Genomic DNA, 21,460 nt, shown 5'->3' on the forward strand with positions numbered 1-21,460 from the left:
CCATATGGGAATGGGAGTTTCCATTCATGAACTGCTAGCGATTGTTCTGCACAAGGATCCCAATTTGGGTAATCTTCTGAGTCTAGGGCGATCTTCATTTCCGTTTGTACATATTATATGAGCAGTCACCATCTACACCCCGTTTACCTGGGACTTTAATCTGAATTATCCGTACGAGTTACCTCTAACGTGCCTACATGATGGAGTACCATTGGGTTGCCCAATGATGATGGGTACTTGTGCAAAGGAGTAGTGGATGATATTTTGTCTTTTGATAAAGTCCAGCTTGACCTGGGTTTTGAAGACCTAGAATGTAGTTCCTTCACTATAGCCTAGAGGGATTAGGTGAGTATAGAGTCTAGGATAGCCTCGACGCTAGCTTAGGGACTTCTTGAATAGGTCAGGACCTGTGATGTTGTATGTATATAATTATTATCTTGCTATTTTAAGGGGTGTACTAACTAAGATTTATACATTGCTATAGGCTGGAAAACTAAATACTGTTAATTGCTTGAGATATACATAGGTGTGGTTGTTTATAACCGTTTTGCTTCTTATATTTGTGATTTTGTTTATGAATGATTTTGCTTATCAACCCGAACATTTTCAAAAAAAAAAAGATTACCCTGCATATTAACTACACTATAATAAACGAATCAAGATCATACATTAAATAATAGTTAAAGTTAAGAAAATCAAGTTAATAATACTTAGCTTCTAGTATAATCATGACATGCTAGAAGTTATATCGTTATAAGTTGCTATTAGAGCAGTTTGTTCCTAGTAGAGCCTAGGGAGTGGACTGCATGCTCTGTTTGTGTGTCTCATGCTGTTAGGGTATCTTTGAGATGCATTTGTCTATGAGCACTCTCATTTTTTAAATGTTCGTAGTTAACTTGAGATATTAAGACTGATCACCTTAATGTTCATTGTTTGTGTAGATAAGGCCTCAATGACTACAAATAGGCATAGAAATCGAGTAAGGGATTTGAGACGACGAATTATATGAGGCACAACTATCGTCATAGTTGGTATGATCTCCATGACTATGATTAGTGAGATATGGATGCTATTAGAAATGGACCGTTCTCTTCGTTTGGATGGCTTGAAGGAAATAGATCGTTTAAAGATGGGTCCTTCGCAACTTTTGCACCTGACAGAAATTTTGAGGTCAAATTTTTTTTAAGGAAGGTAGAATGTAACGACCTAGTTTTCGGTGAAAAGAAAATTCTCTAAAAGTTTAGTGAAGCAGGCACCTCTACTACACACAGGCACTACATCATGAGTACCTTGCCACATCATAAGTTACTAAACTAGTGGAAAACTGTGTTTTTTAGCCGTTTCGGCTGGGAATTTCGAAATTTGAGTGACACGGTTAGATTTCGTTTAACAAGCCAATTTTAAATACACAAAAAATATATAATAATATTTTATTGTATTAATATTTTATTATAATATTTTTTATGATAATATTATTTTAACTTGGTCCAAAATCTACCGGTATGGGTTAATACCGGCACTCTCAGATGAACTTAGCTCTGCTAATGTTTCATCATAGGTCTTTTATCTCTGAGATACTCATCTTACTAGTGTCATTTACACTATTAGCTCATATAATTACCTTTGGATGTCTTATTATTGGTGTTCTAACACATCTGGCTTTAGCAATTATCCTTTTACTGATATCTAGGTTTAGTAACTTGGTGACTAAGCACCTATTACACATGGCTCAGCCTGCGAACACTTCTAGCAGCTTCTCGCTACTTCTCCAAACCGTGATTTCTTGAAGAGAAAGAAAGGAAAACTTCTATGAACACCTAGTTTTCCAAGATCAGTTTCTTCCTCCCTAAAACTCCAATAAAAAATCTAAACCGATTAAAGTATTCTTATCTTCTTCCTCTTCACATCCATACCAATTTTCATGGAGTAAATCAAGATATGGTGGCTGTTCTCTCTGCATGAAAGTTTTAGCCATGAAGAACCATGTTTAACTAGTCATTTTTTATATTTTCTCTTAAGATCTCTTGCCTAGGAACCTTGTGCATCAAGAAAACATGATTCTCAGCTTGAGAAAGGTAAGGAAATCCTTCTTAAATTCATGACTAAGGTTTCGCCTTCATGAATTCTATGGTTTAAAATTTTTGGTGGCTGGATCAAGAAGTAAGGTTTGGTAAATTAATTATGAATTAATTGTGTTCTGAATGTTTGATTGTTAAATGATTGTTTGGTGTTTGAAATTTAGTGGTCATATATTGATTTAATTAAGTTTTTATGTTAAGAACAAGCTTAGAAATCAATGGATCCATGAAGCTCCAAGGCTGCTGGGCAAACCATGACTTCATGGCTAGATCCTAAGCTTGTTTATATGTATTTTGATGCTAGTTTGGTGGCTAAAAACTATGTTGAAAGTGTTCAAAAAAATCGGTTAGTAAAAAACTTGGAAAAGGGTTAAAAATAAAGCCAAAATCACGAGTAAAACTGGTGGCCGTTCGGTTTTCTTAGTAAGCAAGAAACCAGCAGCAACTGAAATTATTTTGGGGATATAAAAGTAATTAATTAAAAAATTTAGGGTACAATAGTAATTTTACAAGTTTTGAGGGATTTTGGGAATTAAATAAAAAGTTTGAGAGTAAAATCGGTATTTTATAAAAGTATAAAAGTATTTTGGTCATTATAAAATATGTAAGGGTATCTTAATAATTATGTAAAAATATTGGGATAAAAGTATAATTATTATAACATTTGGAGTGAAAATATAAATAGTTAAAAGTTTTGGGCCAATTTGTAATTTCTACAAGTTTAAAAATAAAATATTATTAAATAAGTTTTAATAATAAAATAATAAGATATTATTGTTTTGTTAATAATATAATTTTAATAATTATAACATAATAATAGAGGGACAAAATGGTAATTTCATCTAAAAATTGGGAACAAAATGGTAACTTTTTTAAAAAGTTGTAGAAAGACAATTTAAAGTCCAGAATCTTAGATTTTCCTCCATAAAATACCTACAGTGAGATAAGCGAAGTGATAAAAGAATGACTAAGATATGGAAAGAGGATAAAAGAAAAGTAAATGAAGTATAAGAAAACAAAAACGGAGAATTGAAAACAGAACCTTGTTGGCTGAGGAAAGACAATTAAAAGATTAAATATTCGCCTAGTAAGGACAATGGTTTTGTCCTGCTGGCTCAGAACCTTGTTGCTATAAGGGGATGGTGGTTTCGTCCCGTCCAAGGCAAAGATGGTGGCCTTGTTCCGCTCATAAATTGATTATGAGTATGTCTCGTAAGGACGGCGACACATAGCACTCACTTGAGAAATTACGTACAGTCTAGTGAGGATGGTGACACGTAGCGCTCACTTGAGATCGGAAGTGTGGTCTCCCCATGAGGACGACAAATACGAGACGTCATGGAGGGAATGTTTAGGTTTCCCTATGAGGACAGCAAATACTGAACGCTCATAGAGAAAATGATTTTGGAACATATGGTCGGCGAAATGTACGCCTATTTCGGAGATGTGGTCGGGTTACGGGTAGCTAACCAACACGTGAGTTCATGACCTGCGTAGGGCTAGACATGCATCATACTTGTGTGAACATCTTTCTTTGTCATGTATTCGCTCTTTGTATTTTATTTGCTGTACTTCTGTATTTGTATTCTGCTTTTTTGTATTCTCTATTTGTTGTTTGTTTGTATTCTATCTCATGCTCTATGTCTAGTAATAACAAAGGAAAAAATGAACTTAACTAGCCACCCTAACCTTACGAAGAAATTTCCAGTTCTTACTCCTTTCCTTCCTTCCAGATAGGGACATGAGCTTTCGTACATGAACTGCCAACGATGGTCCTGCACGAGGATCACGCTTTGGGTAATCTTCTGAATCTAGGGTGATCTTCATTTTCGTTTGTACATATTATATGACCAGTCACCATCTACACCCTGTTTATCTTGGAATTTAATCTGAATCATCCGTACGAGTTTTCTCAAACGTGGTTGCATGATGGAGTACCAGTGGGTTGCCCAATGACGACCGGTGCTTGTGCAGAGGAGTAATGGATAATATTCTATCTTTTGATAACGTCCAGCTTGACCTGAGTTTTGAAGACCTAGAATGTAGTTTCCTCGCTTTTATAGGCTAGAGGGATTAGATGAGTATAAAGTCTAGGCTAGTCTGGGTGTCAGTTTAGAGACTTTTTGAATAGGTCAGAGCATGGGATGTTGTATGTATGTATGTATGTGTGTGTGTGTGTGTGTGTGTGTGTGTGTGTGTGTGTATGTGTGTGTGTGTGTGTGTGTATGTGTGTGTTTGTGTGTGTGTATATATATATATATATAGTGATTATCTAGCTATTTCTAGAGGTGTTCTAACTGAGATTTATGCGTTGCTAAAGGCTAGATAACAGAATACCGTTAACTGCTTGAGATATATATAGGTGTAGTTGCTTATAACTATTTTGCTTCTTATATTTGTGATTTTGTTTATAAATGATTATGCTTGTCAACCCAAATGTTTTCAAAAAACAATTACCCTGCAAATTAACTATGCTATAAAAAATGAATTAGGCTCATATATTAAATAATAGTTAAAGTTAAGGAAAGCAAGTTAGTAACACTTAGCTTCTAGTATGATCATGACGTGCTAGAAGTTGGATTGTTACAGTATCCCTAATAGAAAAGGTATTACATGCATCAAGCAAATTAGCTCTCTAGTTACACAAAACTAGGCACAACCACTCCTCTAAGTGTCAAAACCACACATAGAATTAAGCAATCCAATGATTACATTCAAGTACAATTTTTCTAACTCCAATCTTATCTGACTCGTAGACTTCTAGTGTTCTCAACCTAGCATCACAATCTTTCTAACACTTTTAAGTTGTCTTTGACAATCTATTAGCGTTTGTGTGTTCGTAATTCAATGATATTAAGTTGGCCAAAGTTAATACCACAAATTATGTAAAGGTAAGCCAACATAATTGATCAAAAGACAGTCATACACCTAAAATTCTAATTCTTTTCTCTAGGATAAAACCTAATACATGACAAGTATTCAAAGTATGAAATGAAGCTTAGTCATTCTCCTCCTAAGGCTCTAATAAAAAAGGATTGCTCTAATAGATTAATACCATCATTTAACACCCTCACTAATAGAATACCACGCTTGAGTCATGGCATCACTGTTGGCAAAGACATTACATGGACTCACCAATATATACCTAATTATATTCGTATGGCTGAGGCTGGTTCTAATTGTGCTTAATCTAATTCCAAAGTTTACATAACTAAAAAAAATACTACGCTTTGAATGAAGGGTCAATCAAGTAATTAAAGTAAAGACTCCTGTAACATATAAACACATGCATACACACGCATGCACACGCATGCGTGCACACACACTCACACACACACACATATATATATATATATAGGTGAATCCACATACTATTCTCAACAATAGTTATACCATGACTCAAGCATGGGATTCTATTCGTGAGGGTGTTACAGTGGAGAAGAAGGTACTCCTCCTTGTTACCAAAGAGAATTAGAAAAAGTTTTCTTTAAGGCCCATGACTTAAACAACAGCATTGTTAACCCATTTTCTCATCCTTTAATTCATTGCATTGGTGTGGATGATATGGTTCTTACTATGGAAAAAGTCCATGAAAGTACCTGTGGTACTAAAATTAGAGGGCCATAGTCTTGTTTTTTAGACTTTTGAGGATAGGATTTTATTGGCTGATAAAGCAAGCAACTGTGATCTTAAAGTTAAAACACTTGACAAAATGCCATTGCTTTTTTTGTTTCTCCCATAGTCTTATCGAACTGTTAAAGAAATTAGTTGGCCTTTTCACAAGTGGGTGTTAGTCAATAAGCACAAGATAAATATACTCAAGAGAGGGTGAATTGAGATGTAACTTAAAATTGTGGAATGTAAACTTGATTATAAGTGAACTTTAAGCATTTAACCACGTACTTAATATTTTTCATACTGTTTGTATAAAATAAATGAAAGCTTAAATGTGACTGATTTCGTACTAGAGTTTTTTCAATGGCTTGAACAAGTTTCCAAATACTTACAAGGAGCCAACTTTTCACACCACTTTAGAAATATAAATAGCAAGAAATATACCACTTCATCACGTGATGATTGACCCTCCCATTTAACATAGGGATTGATCCTCTATGCTTATTTTTCAGGAAATTTGAATTTCGAGTTATGGCACCTTGTGTATGATTAGATTAGGTCTTACTCACAATAATACATTATAAATAAATTAGGATCATCATTGTAACGCCGTACCACACAGAGCGTTATGCCTAGGACGTAAATCAAATGTGGTGAGGGGCTATGACCTCTAAAAGAAAAAATATATATATATATTTAGTAGTTGAAAGGAAATTATAACGAAGAGCCTTGAAGGAAAGCTTAAACAACAAATCACAAAATAGAAAAGTGCATCTCTTGCGTGTACGGAAACTTGAGTACGAAAAAAAGTAAAGAAATATATAAATAATAAGAGCGAAGAGTCAAAAGGTACAGAATATCAAGCTCCATGCTCGACCTGCAAAGCTAAGGCCGGCCAGAGAAAATGTACATACATACATGTATATAAGTATATCACCAAATATCCCGACATACATAAAATAATCGCCTAGTTCTCCAAGAAAAAAGCCTCTAAAAGGATTAAACATAAGTATATATACACATAGGAGAGTCTATAAACATAAATACATAACCGACAACCCAAAATTATTAGCCCTACTCTGCTTGCCATAGGAACCTCCAGACGCCTAGCGAGGAGCCTCTCGACCTGCATCTGAAAACAACAACATATGTATGGAATGAGAATTGGAGGTTCTCAACATGGTAATGGTGCCCGCATAAATAATATATAAGGTCCTGAAAAATCCAGAGGCGATCCTAGAACTCCGACACTCAAATTAAAAACTTAGAGTTATAAATTAAATTAAAAACCGGGTGAACTATCTATCGTACTTAGGTTCTAGTCCAAATATAGCTTAACACCTTAATCTCTCTTCCCTCCAACCCTTCAAAACTCCGGTGGAACAACCCTTGTCACTCCTTCGCCAGACGAGAGATCTCTCAGTTGCATAGACAAATAATACAGAAAAGAAAAACACAGATAGAATACATTTATAGCAGGTAGAACATATAGAAAGTAAGCATAGTTAATCAAATAGGCAAAGCCAAGTAATGCACAATCAATCAAAATAGACAAATGCATATGATGTATGCTAGCCCTATGGCTGATGAGTCTCAACAACTAGGTTTAGTTTTTTTATCTTTTATTTTTTTAAAATTTTCTATGAATTTTTATATGTAATTATGTATTTGGTTTTTTTTTTTATTTCAAAATTTAAGTGTTTTTGAAATTTTTTTGGAAAATTTTTGTTTCCAATTGTGTTTATATTCTATTTTATTTTAAAATTTACTGGTTAGGGTATTTTGATTTTAAAATCGAAGTATAAAATTTGAAATTTATAATTTTTGAAAATTTGTGTTCTTATTTGGATTTATTAAGGTTAATTCAATCAATTTTGATTGTTAGGGTTAATTTTGTTTTGCAATTAGATTATTTTAGGTGAATTAGATTTTGTAGTTTAAATAATATATTTTTATCAATTACGTTCGTTAGGATAGTTAAGTTAAATGGCTTTTTGAATTAGTTTCACCTAATAAATTTATTAAGTTGTCTTTTTTATTAGGATGGTGTTATTTTCTTTGAAATCCATTAGAGCTCGCTTCTTTCATAGTTTCTACAATTATATTTCGTGAGTTGTTCGTGTAGCACTCAGGTTGGTTCTCTATCTTTGATATAATGAATTGTTTAAGTTTAATGCAGGATTTACTTTTTCTAGGATAAGGTTTTAGGATGGAAGTAGAAGAAGGTTGCCTAATAGCACCTTCTTGAAATCTTTGTTTGCTAGAGAATTGCAGAGTAATAAGGGTATGCGCACTAGAACAGTTAGAACTTGATGTTTGCTTGAATGTGTGTTTGTTTTAATTAAAGCTTGCAACTGTTTTCTATGTAAAAATTGATAAATATTTTTGGTGGAGGTCTTTGAATTAAGAGAAAACTCTCGAAATTTTTGTTAAAATTATTTAAAGACATGTTTGGTTTCAAAAAAAAAAATTACATTTGGTGAAGGTTTCTAATTATAAACGAAACTCTGCCAAAATTTCTAAAAGATTTAATAAGTTGTGTTGTTAGTTAAATTCTAGGTATTGGCACTAATACAATTCCCTATCGACCAAAACACTTCTTCTTTCTCAATTAAGACCCTTTGGTCTTCTTATCTTTACTTATTATTGCCAGTATAATTGGTTCATGCATACTGCAAGAAACACAACTCTAAATATAATTGAAAGATGAAATTAAAAATAACAAGATTTAGTACATTGAATAAATAATAATCATGAAATAAATAATATATCTAAAAAAATTAATTTCTAATGTGTTTTATTTATAAATTCTTAAAATCTCTAAAATCATATTTTATTAATTACCTAAAATCTCTCTCTCTCTCTCTCTCTCTCTCTCTCTCTCTCTCTCTCTTTGCAAATGTGGCGATAGACAAAAGTGTTGCAAGCCGGCTTCATGGTCAAGGTAGACGAGGGTGACTATTGGCACCCTTCAAACTTCTCAATCATCGCTCTCTACCTCGTCGACTCCTAGAGTGCCAAATGCACTGGGTGTAGAGTATCAACCCTTCATCATGGTCTCTAACCCCAATTACGTGGGTCCTGTTGCACTACCCCTGCCTCTAGGAAGTCATCCTGTTGCATTACCAAAGTAGTGGTGTACTATGGGCATATGCGCACTAGTGGCAGGGTGCTATTGGAGGGGGCTCCTCGTCCTCTGCACAGGAGCCAAGACAGGCATCAACACCACTACCTAGACCGTCGCCTCAGCAGGACCAGCGGGATGACGATCACGATGACTATTAGGATCCACAGTGATTAGGGTTATGTTTTGCTTTGTTTGACAGTATTAGTACACTTTAAAAAAAAAAGCAGTATTTGTAACAAAAAAAAGTTGTTACAGAAAATCTGAAAATGAAAGAAATTTGTAACAAAAAAATTGTTACAAGGTCAAAGTAATATGTCCCATTACAAAAAGTTTTTCTAACAAAAAATGAAACTGTTACAATACAAAGTAATGTTTTATAATAAATTTTTTTAATAAAAAAATATAATTTGTTACAAAATCAGTAACAAATTTAATAAATAAACTCTTTTTTGTAACAATTTAGATTCTTGTGTCATAATAGTTTGTTATAAATTACTACTTGCTTTTGTAACATTTCTTATTCTTAGTTACAAAATAGAAGGTTCATTTTGTGACATTTATTTAAATAATTGATATATCAATTAATTTTATAAACACACTAACTCAATATTTATATAATATATAATCTTATAGATAATTAAAATATCTTACATATAACTAAGATTCATTTTACAATAAAATAAGTTCTACACATTCAGCTAAATACAACTTTTTCTAACATAAAATTTGTATCATGTAGGATTTGTAATATTTGACTCTTCTAGTATATTTTAGTCAATATAAAGTCTAGGATGTTGCCATTAATTTTGTACTCCTGAAAATATGACAATAAAAGGCACAATAAAAAATAACACATAATACTATCTTCATCAAAGTAAAAATTAACTTACAACCCTACAAGTTAAAATTAACTAATTCTTCGAGAATCTATTCTCAAAATTCAGAACCAGCCAACCAAGAATGCAAATTATTAAGAATTGACAATTGAATATATAAACTCAAACTAATTAATCACAATTCAATCATAACTTAGTGAACAAATTCATTAAATTTGCATAAGTATCAATTGTCAAACAATCACAACAAAACACAAACATTCTACCAAAACCTTCATAATGTAATGATCCAATTTTCAGTATGTCATGATCATACTGAAAATCAAGTATCACTAACTTGCTTTCCTAAAAATTAACTAAATATTTATTACTAAGCCTGTAATCGTATTACTACACGATTGAATTTTCGAAAAAAAAACTTTTTCTTTTTTTTAAAGAAATAATTAAATGAGTACGACAAAATAACACAAACATCAAAGACAGAAATATATATCATACAGGTCACAAGTTAGCATACAACCCTTCACATCTTGTTACTATATACATAATCAACACTCCGAGCCCTGGTCTTTATAGGAAGCCCCTAAGCTGGCACCCAAAACTAACCTAGTCAACTCTATACATCCTACTCTCTTAGTGAGTCTAATCAAAAGAGAGAGACTAAACACAAAAGCTAGGCTAACAGAAAAAAACTCCTAAAAGTCACATCCTCAACTCCCAAGCATCAACTGTCGTCGTTAGAGAAAATCTCAATCACATCCGAACACTCCTCAGGATCCTCGTTCTCATTATTAGAAATCTCAATAATCTCAGGAGGAGTCTGGTGCACGAATTCCCACACTTCGTACAACTGAACCAGCAACTGCACTGGATCATCCAAGTAATACCTGAGGTGAGTCAGGGTCGATCCCACGAGGATTGTGGTTTGAAGCAAGTTATGGTTATCTTGTACATCTTAGTCAGGTGGATAGAAAAGTTGTTGGATTTGTTTAAATGCATAAAAAGAAAATAAGACGGAATTACTATGTTTGATTATAACCAGTGATAAGAAGATGGTTAAGGCTTGGAAATGCTTTATTCTTCTGGATTAATTTCGGTCTTACTATCTTCTTCAACTGTGAGTGATTTATTCTATGGCAGGCTGTATGTGATCAACGCTGGTTGAAAGGTCGCCAATGCTCCTCCAGATCTGAACCCCAGGGTTAGTGTGGATCCAGTCTAATTGAGGATGAAGCTCCTGCAATTCATTCTCCTTAGTGATCCTACTCAAAACGCCAAAGACAAGGTCAAATCTTTCGGATCAGAGAATGCTGTGCCTTTGGTTCTAGCCTCTACCACAAAGACTCTAATATCCTCATACCTCGGCTGAACTGGTGTATCGAGAAGTCCCCAACGAAGTTGTGGATTAGCTGTCTAAGAGATCTATAATCAAGCTAGTGGTTCATTGTTGTCCGATGAAAGACTCACTCCGAACCTATGTAGAATAAGATAACCTTGTGCCGGTTCAACGCATTCATAACGATGAAGAATGAAGATACATCTTAGAATAGAGAATCAAACACGTATTGAGAAAGAACAGTAGTACTTTATAAATCCATAAAACTCAGCAGAGCTCCTCCCCTCAACCTAGGAGGTTTAGAAACCCATACTGACAGAAAATACAATGATAAATGTGTAAAGTGGTGGAAGATCCTTAACAAAGAGTGATCTTCTACTTTAAATACTAAACTAATGACTAAGGATTACATAAAAAGGGTAAAACAGTCTTTTAGTGCTAAAATCTACTTCTGGGGCCCACTTGATGAGTGTTTCAGATAAGCTTGATTAAGATCCACATGCTAGGAGGCCTCTAGAGTGTTGAACACTGGCTAGGGGGTCCTTCTTGGGCGTTGGATGCTGGTCTCTTCTCCTTTGGGCGTTGGATGCCTAGACTGGGGTAGATGGCTGGTGTTGAATGCCCGTTTTGGGCCTTCAATGCTGAAGCAAAGCTTAGACTATTATATATTTCTGGAAAGTCCTGGATTTTAGCTTTCCATAGCCATTACGAACGCTCCATTTGGATGTCTGTAGCTCCAGAAAAGCTCTTTCGAGTGCAAGGAGGTCAGATATGGACAGCATCTGCAGTGCTTTCTCTGCCTCTGAATCAGACTTTTGCTCCAGCTCCTCAATTTCAGTCAGAAAATATTTGAGATTGCATAAAAACACAAAAACTCAAAGTAGAATCTAAAAATGTGAATTTTGTACTAAAACCTATGAAAACTTAGTAAAATTTAAATAAAACATACTAAAAACTATATGAAAATGATGCCAAAAAGTGTATAAAATATCCGCTCATCACAACACCAAACTTAAACTGTTGCTTGTCCTCGAGCAACTAAAAACAAAGTGGGATAAAAAGAAGAGTAAGATACAATAAATCTTAGAGTCTCCAATGAAGCTCAGTTTCAATTAGATGAGCGGGACTTAGTAGCTTTTTTACTTCTGAATAGTTTTGGCATCTCACTATCCATTGAAATTCAGAAATGTTGGTCTCTTTAGAAACTTAGAATCCAAATGATATTATTGACTCTCCTAGTTTAGTTCTTTTTGATTCTTGAACACAGCTTTTAGAGTCTTGGTCGTGGCCCTAAGCACTTTGTTTTCCAGTATTACCACCGGATACATAAATGCCATAGACATTTAACTAGGTGAACCCTTTCGGATTGTGATTCAACTTTGCTAGAGTCCCCAGATAGAGGTGTCTAGAGTTCTTAAGCACACTCTTCTTGCTTTGGATCACGACTTTAACTGCTCAGTCTCAAGCTTTTCACTTGACACCTTCACACCACAAGCATATAGTTAGGGACAACTTGGTTGAGCCACTTAGGCCAAGAACATTTTGTTTTTTTTAGGCCCTCCTAACCATTGATGCTCAAATCCTTGGATCCTTTTACCCTTGCCTTTTGGTTTAAAGGGTTATTGGCTTTTTTTGCTTTGCTGTTTTTTTTGCTGCTTTTTCTTGCTTCAAGAATCAATTTTTGGATTTTTCAGATTACCAATAATATTTCACTTTCATCCTCATTCTTTCAAAAGCCAGCATTCTTAATTCCAATTTCAAATATGCACTGTTCATTCATACATTTGGAAAAACAAAAGTAATGCCACCACATCAAAATAATTGATTATTCTTATTATAGAACTCGAAAATTTATGTATCTCTAATTCTTCTAAAAAAATCACTATTTTATTCATGTTTAATGATGATAAGAGGAATATTTTATAGCTAATTGGAAAATAAAACTTAATTTCTAATTCTTATGCAGTTCTTAAATTAAAAGACAGAAAAATAAAATATAGACTTAAATACTACTAGTGATCATGTAAACCTAAATATGAGACATAGGAATTAGAATAACAGAAATATGAAAAAAACAGGAATTGGAATGGTCATAGGGCTGAAACTCAACAACCTCAAGCTTGAGGGGCGCTGGGCTCTTCAGGGGAGAGCTTCTGGCGCTTCAACTCCTCTATCTCACACCCCTGCTCCTCTTGCTCTTTGACCAGTTTTGCAAATCATGCTAGTTTGATCTTTCTGCTCCTCTCTTAGTTGATCCTACATCACAGATGCTTTCAATTGATCCCAATATTCAATTGGAGGGATCTCTTGGGGAGGCTCAAGTGCCTTTCTTTTTGGATGATGATCTGGTCCTTTGGAGCTTTCCATCACTTGCTTGGTGATTGGGCTTTCTACTGGAATAAATGTATTCACGTGGATCAAGACCTTAGCCTCTTGGCCTTGGTGAAAGATAAGGTTTGGATAGGCCAGCGTGGCATGAGTAGACATCCTGTTTGCCAACTTGTACATCTCATGGGGATTATTTGGTGAACTTCTACCTCATTCCCCATCATGATGCAGGGAATCATCACAGCTCTCTGAATGGTGACTTCAGCGCGGTTACTAGTAGGGAGTATAGAACGCCCAATGAAGTCTAGCCATGCTCTAGCAATTGGCTTGAGGTTCATTCTTTTCAGCTGGTTTGGTTTGCCTTTTGCATCCTCAATCCATTGAGTTCTAGGCAGGCAGATGTCCTCTAGGACTTGATCCAACTTAGGGTTGGTGGTGCACGATGTGATCTCAACGGCGCCAAAAACTTGGTGCGCACGATTATAATCTCAACTCCTTTTCACAACTCCGCACAACTAACCAGCAAGTGCATTGGGTCGTCCAAGTAATAAACCTTACGTGAGTAAGGGTCGATCCCACGGAGATTGTCGGCTTAAAGCAAGCTATGGTCATCTTGTAAATCTCAGTCAGACAGATTCAAATGGTTATGGGATTTTGATAATTAAAATATAAATAAAATTAAAATAAGATAGAGATACTTATGTAATTCATTGGTAAGAATTTTAGATAAGCGTATGGAGATGCTTTGTTCCCTTTGAATCTCTGCTTTCCCACTGCCTCCATTCAATCCTTCATACTCCTTTCCATGGCAAGCTGTATGTTGGGGGATCACCGTTGTCAATGGCTACCATCTGTCCTCTCAGTGAAAATGGTCCAAATATGCTGTCACCTCACGGCTAATCACCTGTCGGTTCTCACTCATGCTGGAATAGGATCCGTTGATCCTTTTGTGTCTGTCACTACGCCCAGCACTCGTGAGTTTGAAGCTCGTCACAGTCATCCCATCCCAAATCCTACTCAGAATACCACAGACAAGGTTTAGACGTTTCGAATCTCAAGAATACTGCCAATTGATTCTAGCTTATACCACGAAGACTCTGATCTGAACTAAAAGCCCAAGAGATAAACACTCAAGCTATTGCGGATAGAACGGAAGTGGTTGTCAGGCACGCGTTCATATGCGAGAATGATGATGAGTGTCACGGATCATCACATTCATCAGGTTGAAGTACGAGTGAATATCTTGGAATAAGAATAAGCTTGAATTGAATAGAAAAATAATAGTACTTTGCATTAATTCATGAGGAACAGCAGAGCTCCACACCTTAATCTATGGGGTGTAGAAACTCTACCGTTGAAAAATACATAAGTGAAAGTGGTCAAGGCATGGCCGAATGGGCCCCCTAAATGTGATCTCTGAACATAAAATTATCCAAAAGATGTGAAATAAATCACTAAAAGTAGTTTTTATACTAAACTAGTAGCTAGGGTCACATAAGATAAGTAAATGATGCAGAAATCCACTTCCGGGCCCACTTGGTGTGTGCTTGGGCTGAGCATTGAGCTTTTATGTGTAGAGACTCTTCTTGGAGTTAAACTCCAGGTTGTAGCCTATTTCTGGCGTTTAACTCTGATTTGCAACCTGTTTTTGGCGTTTAACTTCAGAATAGGGCAGGAAGTTGGCGTTTGAATGCCAGTTTGGATCGTCAAAACTCAAGCAAAGTATGGACTATTATATATTTCTGGAAAGCCCTGGATATCTACTTTCCAACGCAATTGAGAGCGCACCAATTAGGTTTCTGTAGCTCCAGAAAATCTACTTTGAGTGCAGGGAGGTCAGAATCCAACAGCATCTGCAGTCCTTCTTCAGCCTCTGAATCAGGTTTTTGCTCAAGTCCCTCAATTTCAGCCGGAAAATACCTGAAATCACAGAAAAACACACAAACTCATAGTAAAGTCCTGAAATGTGATTTTTATTTAAAAACTAATAAAAATATACTATAAACTAACTAAATCATACTAAAAACTACTAAAAAATAATGCCAAAAAGCGTATAAATTATCCGCTCATCCCAACACCAAACTTAAATTGTTGCTTGTCCCCAAGCAACTAAAAATCAAATAGGATAAAAATAAGAGAATATACTATAAATTCCAAAATATCAATGAAACTTACCTCCAATTAGATGAGCGGGACTAGTAGCTTTTTGCCTCTGAACAGTTTTGGCATCTCACTTTATCCTTTGAAGTTCAGAATGATTGGCATCTATAAGAACTCAGAATTTAGATAGTGTTATTGATTCTCCTAGTTCAGTATGTTGATTCTTGAACACAGCTACTTTATGAGTCTTGGCCGTGGCCCTAAGCACTTTGTTTTCCAGTATTACCACCGGATACATAAATGCCACAGACACATAATTGGGTGAACCTTTTCAAATTGTGACTCAGCTTTGCTAGAGTCCCCAATTAGAGGTGTCCAGGGTTCTTAAGCACACTCTTTTTGCTTTGGATCACGACTTTAACCGCTCAATCTCAAGCTTTTCACTTGACACCTTCACGCCACAAGCACATGGTTAGGGACAGCTTGGTTTAGCCGCTTAGGCCAGGATTTTATTCCTTTGGGCCCTCCTATCCACTGATGCTCAAAAACTTGGATCCCTTTTTTTTTTACCCTTGCCTTTTGGTTTAAAGGGTTACTGGCTTTCTGCTCTTGCCTTTTGGTTTAAAGAGCTCTTGGCTTTTTCTGCTTGCTTTTTCTTTTTCTTTCTTTTTTTTATTTTTGCCATTTTCTCTTTTTTTTTCGCAAGCCTTGTTCTTCACTGCTTTTTCTTGCTTCAAGAATCAATTTTATGATTTTTCAGATTATTAATAACATTTCTCTTTTTTCATTATTCTTTCAAGAGCCAACAATTTTAACATTCATGAACAACAATATCAAAAATATGCACTGTTCAAGCATTCATTCCAAAAACAAAAAGTATTGCCACCACATCAAAATAATTAGACTAATCTCAAGGATGAATTCGAAATTCATGCACTTCTTGTTCTTTTTCTTTTAGAACATTTTTCATTTAAGAAAGGTGATGGATTCATAGGACATTCATAGCTTTAAGACATAGACACTAGACACTAATGATCATGTAATAAAGACACAAACATAAATAAACATAAAGCTTAAAGAATGAAACATAAAAAAAATAAATAGACAAGGAGATTAAGGAATGGGTCCACCTTGGTGAGGGTGGCGTCTTCTTCCTCTTGAAGAATCAATGGTGCTCTTGAGCTCCTCTATGTCTCTTCCTTGCCTTTGTTGCTCCTCCCTCATAGCTCTTTGATCTTCTCTAATTTCATGGAGAATGATGGAGTGCTCTTGATGCTCCATCCTTAGTTGTCCCATGTTAGAACTTAATTCTCCTAAGGAGGTGTTGATTTGCTCCCAATAGTTTTATGGAGGAAAGTGCATCCTTGAGGCATCTCAGGGATTTCATGATGGGGAATTTCCTCATGCTCTTGTTGAGGTCCATGAGTGGGCTCTCTTGTTTGCTCCATCCTTTTCTTAGTGATGGGCTTATCCTCAACAATGAAGATGTCTTCCTATATGTCAATTCCAGCTGAATTACAGAGGTGACAAATGAGGTGAGGAAAGACTAACCTTGCCAAAGTGGAGGATTTGTCAGCCACCTTGTAGAGTTCTTGAGGTATAATCTCATGAACTTCCACTTCCTCCCCAATCATGATACTATGGATCATGATGGCCCGATCCACAGTTACTTCAGATTGGTTGCTAGTAGGAATGATAGAGCGTTAGATGAACTCCAACCATCCTCTAGCCACAGGCTTAAGGTCCGGTCTTCTCAATTGAACCGGCTTGCCTCTTGAGTCAACTTTCCATTGAGCTCCTTCCACACATATGTCCTTGAGGACTTGGTCCAACCTTTGATCAAAGTTGACCCTTCTAGTGTAGGGGTGTGCATTTTCTTGCATCATTGGCAAGTTGAACGCCAACCTTACATTTTCCGGACTGAAATCTAAGTATTTCCCCGAACCATTGTAAGCCAATTCTATGGATTTGGGTTCATACTTTGATCATGGTTCCTAGTGATCCATGCGTTTGCATAGAACTCTTGAACCATTAAGATTTTGACTTGTTGAATAGGATTGGAGAGTACTTCCCATCCTCTTTTCTAATCTCTTGTCGGATCTCCGGATATTCGCCCTTTTTGAGCTTAAAAGGGACCTCAGGGATCACCTTTTTCTTGGCCACAACTTCATAGAAGTGGTCTTGATGGACCTTTGAGATGAATCTCTCCATCTTCCATGACTCAGAGGTGGAAGAAATTGCCTTCCCTTTCCTCTTTCTTGAGGTTTCTCTGGCCTTAGGTGCCATTAATGGTTATGGAAAAACAAAAAGCAATGCTTTTACCACACCAAACTTAAAGGGTTTGCTCGTCCTCGAGCAAAAGAAGAAGGAAAATAGTAGAAGAAGAAGAAAATAGAGGAGATAGAGGGGAAGAGTGCATTCGGCCAAGGGAGAAGAAGTGTTTGTAATGTGTGAAAATAAAGTAGTGGTGAGGGGTTTATATAGGGGTGGGGGGAGGGTTAGGTTTCGTGTATTGGGGTTGGGTTTAGGAGGGAAAGGAATCTTTGAATTTGGAGGTAGGTGGGGTTTTTGGGGAAGAGTGGATGGATGTGAGTGGTGAAGAGTATTTGGGGAAGAGATATGGAGGTGATTGGTGAAGGGTATTTGGGGAAAAGTGTTATGAAAGGGTGTGAAGAGGAGAGAAGAAGTGGTGGGGTAGGTGGGGATCTTGTAGGGTCCACAGATCTTGAGGGGTCAAGGACTTAGCATCCCTGCTCCATTTAGGCGTGCAAAACAACCTTAGAGTGCACTTCTGGCGTTAAACGCCAGGTTGCTGCTTGTTTCTGGCGTTTAACGCCAGCTTTTCTCCCATTCTTGGCGTTAAATGCCAAGTAGATGCTCTGTTCTGGTGTTAAACGCCAGTCTGGTGCCTGTTTCTGGCGTTAAACACCCAGAATGGTGCCAGACTGGGCGTTTAACGCCCATTCTGCTACTCTTACTAGCGTTTAGACGCCAGTAAGCTCTTCCTCCAGGGTGTGCTATTTTTAATGCTGTTTTTCATTCTATTTTTGATTTTTCAATTATTTTTGTGACTTCACATGATCATCAACCTAAAGAGAACATAAAATAACAATGGAAAATAGATAGATATAATTAAATAACATTGAGTTGCCTCCCAATAAGCGCTTCTTTAATGTCAATAGCTTGACAGTGAGCTCTCATGGAGCCTCACAGATAATCAGAGCAGGGTTGGGGCCTCTCAACACCAAACTTAGAGTTTGGTTGTGGCCTCCCAACACCAAACTTAACGTTTGAATGTGGGGGTTTTGTTTGACTCTGTATTGAGAGAAGCTTTTCATGCTTCCTCTCCATGGTTACAGAAGGAGAACCTTGAGTCTTGAATACAAGGTAGTCCTCTTTCAACTGAAGGATCAACTCTCCTCTGTCAACATCAATCATAGCTTTTGCTGTGGCTAGGAAGGGTCTGCCAAGGATGATGGATTCATCCTCATCCTTCCCAGTGTTTAGGATTATGAAATCAGCAGGGATGTAAAGGCCTTCCACCTTTACTAGCACGTCCTCTACTAGTCCATAAGCCTGTTTCATTGATTTGTCTGCCATTTCTAGTGAGATTCTTGTAGCTTGTACCTCAAAGATTCCCAATTTCTCCATTACAGAGAGGGACATGAGGTTTATCCCTGACCCCAGGTCACAGAGAGCCTTCTCAAAGGTCATGGTGCCTATGGTACAAGGTATGAAGAATTTTCTGGGATCCGGTTTCTTCTGAGGTAATGTCTGCCTCAGTAATGCACTCAGTTCATTGGTGAACAAGGGGGTTCATCCTCCCAAGTCTCAGTACCAAATAACTTGGCATTCAACTTCATGATTTCTCCTAGATATTTAGCAACTTGCTCTTCAGTGATGTCTTCATCCTCTTCAGAGGAAGAATATTCATCAGAGCTCATGAATGGCAGAAGAAAGTTCAGTGAAATCTCTATGGTCTCAGTATGAGCCTCAGATTCCTTTGGTTCCTCAAAGGGAAACTCCTTTCTGTCCAGAGGGCGTCCCATGAGGCTTTTCTTACTGAGACTCACGTCCTCCTTACTCTCTCCAGGTTCGGCCATGTTGATCATGGTTATGGCCTTGCACTCTCTCTTGGGATTTTCTTCTGTATTGCTTGGGAGAGTACTGGGAGGAGTTTCAGTAATCTTCTTACTCAGCTGACCTACCTGTGCCTCCAAATTTCTAATGGAGGACCTTGTTTCATTCATGAAACTTAGTGTGGTCTTGGATAGATCAGAGACTATGGTTGCCAGGCCAGAATGGCTCTGTTCAAAATTCTCTATCTGTTGATGAGAAGATGATGGAAAAGGCTTGCTATTGCTAAACCTATTTCTTCCACCTTTATTATTATTGAAGCCTTGATTAGGCTTCTGTTGATCCTTCCATGAGAAATTTGGATGATTTCTCCATGAAGGATTATAGATGTTTCCATAGGGTTCTCCCATGTAATTCACCTCTGCTATTGCATGGTTTTCAGGATCATAAGCGTCTTCCTCAGAAGATGCCTCTTTAGTACTGTTGGATGCAGCTTGCAATCCATTCAGACTCTGAGAAATCATATTGACTTACTGAGTCAATATTTTGTTCTGAGCCAATATGGCATTCAGAGTATCAATTTTAAGAACTCCCTTCTTCTGAGGCGTCCCATTGTTCATAGGATTCCTCTCAGAGGTGTACATGAACTGGTTATTTGCAACCAATTTCAATGAGTTCCTGAGCTTCTGTAGGGGTTTTCAGATGAAGAGATCCTCCTGCAGAATGGTCCAATGACATTTTTGACAACTCAGACAGACCATCATAGAATATACTTATGATGCTCCATTCTGGAAGCATGTCAGTAGGACACCTTTTCATCAGTTGCTTGTATCTTTCCCAAGCTTCATAGAGGGATTCTCCTTCCTTCTGTCTGAAGGTTTAGATTTCCACTCTAAGCTTGCTCATCTTTTGAGGTGGAAAAAATTTGGCCAAGAAAGCACTGACCAGCTTATCCCAAGAGTTAAGGCTATCCTTAGGTTGTGAATCCAACCATGTTCTAGCTCTGTCTCTTACAGCAAAAGGGAAAAGCCTAAGCCTGTAGACCTCGGGATCAACTCCATTGGTCTTGACAATGTCACAGATTTGCAAGAATTTAGCTAAAAACTGATGAGGATCTTCCACTGGAAGTCCATGAAACTTGCAGTTCTGCTGCATTAGAGAAACTAATTGAGGCTTAAGCTCAAAGTTGTTTGCTCCAATTACAGGAAGTGAGATGCTTCTTCCATAGAAGTTAGAAGAGGGTGCAATAAATTTACCAAGCATCTTCCTTGCATCTCCACCATTGTTGTTGGGTTCGGCCATGTCTCCTTCTTTTTCGAAAATTTCTGTTAGGTCCTCTCCAGAGGGTTGTGCTTTAGCTTCTCTTAGTTTCCTCTTAAGAGTCCTTTTAGGTTCAGGATCAGCTTCAATAAGAATGTCTTTATCGCTATTCCTGCTCATACGAAAAAGAAGAGAACAGAAAAGAAGAGGAATCCTCTATGTCACAGTATAGAGATTCCTTTAAGTGAGTAGAAGAAGAGAAGAATAGAAGAAGGAGAAGATAAAAATTTGAACACAGAGAAGAAGAGGGGGTTCAAATTATGAGTAGAAGAGAAGTGTTAGTAGATAAATAAATAAATAGAAAGAGATGAGAGGGGGAAGAATTCGAAAATTAAATAAAATAAACTAAAAATATTTTTATTTTTATTTTAAATGTTAATTAGAATTCAAAAATTAAGGAGGAAAATAAAATTAAATTGAAATTTAAAACAATTAGTTAATGAAAAGAAATTTTTTGAAAAAGAGGTTAGTGATTTTCGAAAATAAGAGAGAGAAAAGTAGTTAGGTGGTTTTGAAAAAGATAAGAAATAGTAAAACAAACAAAAAGTCAAGTAATTAATTGAAAAAGATTTGAAAATCAATTTTGAAAAATATTTGAATTGGAAATTGAAAGGATTTGATTTTGAAAATTAAAGTTGATTAC

The 21,460-nt window shown here is 36.4% G+C and overlaps 1 non-coding gene across 1 annotated transcript; it reads left to right on the forward strand.

The window, feature by feature from the left end:
- Positions 1 to 20,289: 20,289 nt before the first annotated feature.
- LOC112752418 (small nucleolar RNA R71) lies at positions 20,290 to 20,397 on the forward strand. Its single transcript, XR_003176856.1, has one exon. It is a non-coding gene; the product is annotated as a small nucleolar RNA R71 (small nucleolar RNA).
- Positions 20,398 to 21,460: the final 1,063 nt, after the last annotated feature.

The sequence above is a fragment of the Arachis hypogaea genome, chromosome 15, assembly GCF_003086295.3.
Source record: "Arachis hypogaea cultivar Tifrunner chromosome 15, arahy.Tifrunner.gnm2.J5K5, whole genome shotgun sequence".
Taxonomy (NCBI): domain Eukaryota; kingdom Viridiplantae; phylum Streptophyta; class Magnoliopsida; order Fabales; family Fabaceae; genus Arachis; species Arachis hypogaea.